We start from the raw sequence: 3,945 nt of genomic DNA on the forward strand, positions 1-3,945 counted from the left end.
TTTGTAGTCTTAAAGCTTTATCCAATGCTTGGTTTTCATTATGTCAAAATTAGGGATGCAATCCAAAAAAATACATCGATGTTTTTTTCCATTTGATGCATCGAAATATAGCATTGATTCATATCGATATATCTTAAAAAAACATCGATATTTTCGATGCGTCGAATGAAAATATCGACGGTTTCTTTCAAATAAAAATATAGAAAAAGAAAATTAAACAATCGGAGCTTCGATAAATGTTTAAGTATTAATTCGCAGTGAAATGTATTTATTGATTTAAATAGTTACAAATCCCAGTTTTTTTTTTCTTTTGAGAAGCTTTCGAAAAAAGGTCTGAATTGGCGACAATAAGCATAGTAAAATAATATAAAAAGTGCCAGCTGCAATGATATTCTATTTCTGTACACTTATATGGTACTATATTATCATAATTTTTTCTTTCATTTGACACCCTTTTGAGTGAGAACTTATTGATGTGAGAAAAAAAAAACATGTCAAGAAATTCTTGCCACTTGTGCAAAAGCACACATAACGTTGGAGTACTGATATTTTAAGTTCATCAGGATGAGGACCTTAGCCGAAATCGGCCAGAGCTGTGCAACAAAACCAAAGGTAAATGCCAGAATTGAAAAATGTGAAAGTGACAATCACAAAATTTGCTTTGAATTAAGCACTTAATATTATTTCACCTTGCTTATAAGCTATGTGAAACCACTTTGAAAATTGCTGTTTAAAATCCGCCCAAATTTCCAAAGGGTTTTACAGTGTCAATATCATATCAATTAATATCATTTTGTAAATGGTTGTTTGGCACTAAACGTTTCTACTAATAAATTAGCAATTTATTAGTGCAAATAACTCATACCTTTTGCATAATATTAATAGAATGTATATTCTAATAGTGCAAAAAACAGTGAAATTTTCACATTAAGAATAGTTACTAGAGCAAAGAGTTTAGACGCATACAAAATAATTTTATTATGTACAGTGTACCTACATGGCACACAAAAGTCGATGCAATGAAAAAATTCATCGATATATCGATATATATCGGAAGGTCCAAAACATCGGTTTTATTCGATGCATCGAATATCAAACATCGATGTTTCCGATGCATCGATATATTTTCTGCATCCCTAGTCAAAATGACTGACATCAAACTGCCTCAACTAACAGCTGTTCATTTGGTGTCAAATGCGCGATCATTACATCATAAAAACTGACCAAATGTAGGGTACTAATAACAGAAAGCTTAACCTTTATGCATAGCATAAATCTGCCAAATATGAAATCGGTGCCTGTATTAACCTTCATTAAAAAACCGGGACAATTTAAGTGTGGACCAGGACACCGGGACAATTTGTCAAAACCAGTACAAATCCTGGAAAACGGTCTGGCAGCCCTAGACTACCAGGGCTGTAAGAAATTGCAATCGCATGTTTTACGTAATATTTTAATCTGTTTTAGCTGCAATTAACATTGATTGCTTATATTTTGATTGTAAGTTTTATTTATCGTTCAAAAATAATTATTGCCTCGTAAGTTTTACTAAAAATCACTAACCTTAGTTTTCAGGCCAAAGGCGGTGGCACAAAATGTTATCGTTTTCGGACTTGTTTTCAGCAAACCCCGTCGTTTTGTTTGCGTTTCTTCGTGCGTCATTTCCTACGAGGAAACACTTGTTATATCTTGTTTTACAGCTTAAAATTGGAACGAACTAAAGAATGTGAATAGTAGTAGGTTGAATAAGGAAATGGATTAGCAACAAGAGCTTGCGGGTTGTGCATAGCTCAGAGGTTAGCGCTTTCGACTTTGCACATCGATGATGCGGTTTCGATCCCTGCTTAAAGTCTAGAGAAAAAGGGGTCTGATAAGGAGATGTGTGATCTCCGAAATAGCTGCTATAATTTTTACCGCTTAAGCTTTTTTGTTTCCATTTTTCCTAACAAGCAAATCATGGTACAAAGCTCAATAACAGTATTGAAACGTGAACATGTCATTGCCGTGTTTTATTTATTAGAAAATTACGCCCGTAAAAAACACACGCAAAACAACTGGTTGAAAACAAATTGGAACCACATTTTGTGCCATTTTTAAGTAAAAGTTACTTATTCTAGAACGATAAATAAAACCTAAAAAGGTGAGTTGTATTTTACATCATAAAAATAAAACTCACCGCATAAATTTTATTATCTGAACGAAAAATAAAACTCATTGCATAAGTGTAATTTATTGAAAGTAAAATAAAACTCAACAAGTAAGTATTATTTCGCGAGTAACTTTAACGAGACCTTAACTTATTTTATTTTTTTCATTTTAGTGCAGTTTTGACAAAACTTTCTTGCTAAAAAATCTTTTGTTACACTACTTCATGTTATTCCTTTGATTGTACAGGTTAAATAAAAGCTTGTTTTTAAAAAATATTTTTTTTACATTATTTTATTTTATAATTTTTAGTCCATTTATAAAAGCGTTGTATATTAAAAAGTGTTATTTTATTTTATTTAAAAAATTTTGCGATTGATATTAAAATAATTCAACTTGCAATGAAAGAGAACAGAAGCAAAATCTTACTATTTTTTGACCGCCTTTGAATCAAGACCCCTGGACCATATGGGGAATTCATTTATACATTAAATGGCATTGTCATCGTGATTGGAACTATGCTGAAAATTTCAAGTTTCTAACTTGTCGGGAAGTCAGTTTAAAATCGATTGGAAATTTCCGCGATTTGCGCGGGATGGCCAAGTTAAATAAAAGCTTATATAAAGCAGACAAATAGGCCCGTAAATACGTTATATATAAAACTTTTATTTTTTTTTGTCGTGGTGGACCTTCCGCTGGAAACACGCATATAAGAACTAAATTATGATTTTTTCGATTTCGCTTATAACGGGTTCAGAGAAACAACATGCATGCAATTTGAAGTGCACACAACTCGTTATTTATATTAGGGGTATTCACGATCCGGTGCATACTGTCTAGCATGGTGCATAGATAGCATGATTGGCTAATTTTGTTGTTGTTTGAACACATGAAAAAACAACAATCATGCTATTTATGCTATCTATGCACCATGCTAGTCCATATGCACCGGATCGTGAATACCCCTATTGTGTTATTGTGGCATACAAGCAACATATCAATTGCTTTATTAAAAAAAAATAAAGCATGAATAAATTATTGCAATTGAGATTGGAATTAAAATGTGTCATTGAATCGCTGATTTAATTGCAATCAAAATCGTTGCAATCAAAGGTGATTTTAATAAAATTGATTGCGTCGTGGGTTGTAATTGATTGCAGATTGTAGATTTTACATTCAGAAAAAATCAATAATCGTATTAGTGGCACAATCATATAATGCTAAAAAAATCGATTGAAAATTTTTCCTGGTGACTAGACACGACGTGTACAACTGTGCATCTAGATAGAACAACACTTCACATAGCCAAAATGTGGTCGTTCAAATCATTATCGAACCTATCCAAAATCTATTTAATATTCGCTAGGGTAACGTGCAATAAAGTCAATGGAATTAATGTCAATGACATTAATGCACAGGCAAAAATTGAAATAATGTCATGTCCTTTGGGTTTTAGTTCTATGAAAAGGGTTGCCACATGTTAGAAAATAGAATTCAAATAATTGCTTCCGCAGATTATTACGTCGAATATTTAGCAAAATCTTTATCAAATGAAAGGGATTGACCGGTAGATGTTTCGGTTTTCAAAAGGGTTGCCATGTGTTAGAAAATCATTTTCGAATTATTAAATAAGTTAAATTATCCCAATGTGGATATCAATAGAAATGGTTTTGAATGAATTTTATTTTTTAACTACATGTAGGAGGGTTGCTACCTGTTTGAATAGTCGATATTTGGTTAAATATAAGGATGCTTTGTGCATTAAATCCTAAAACTGAGCGCAAAACGAAAGAGTTTTAG

This window comes from Rhagoletis pomonella, unplaced genomic scaffold, assembly GCF_013731165.1.
Source record: "Rhagoletis pomonella isolate Grant_MI unplaced genomic scaffold, Rhpom_1.0 Rhpom_scaffold_01062, whole genome shotgun sequence".
NCBI lineage: Eukaryota > Metazoa > Arthropoda > Insecta > Diptera > Tephritidae > Rhagoletis > Rhagoletis pomonella.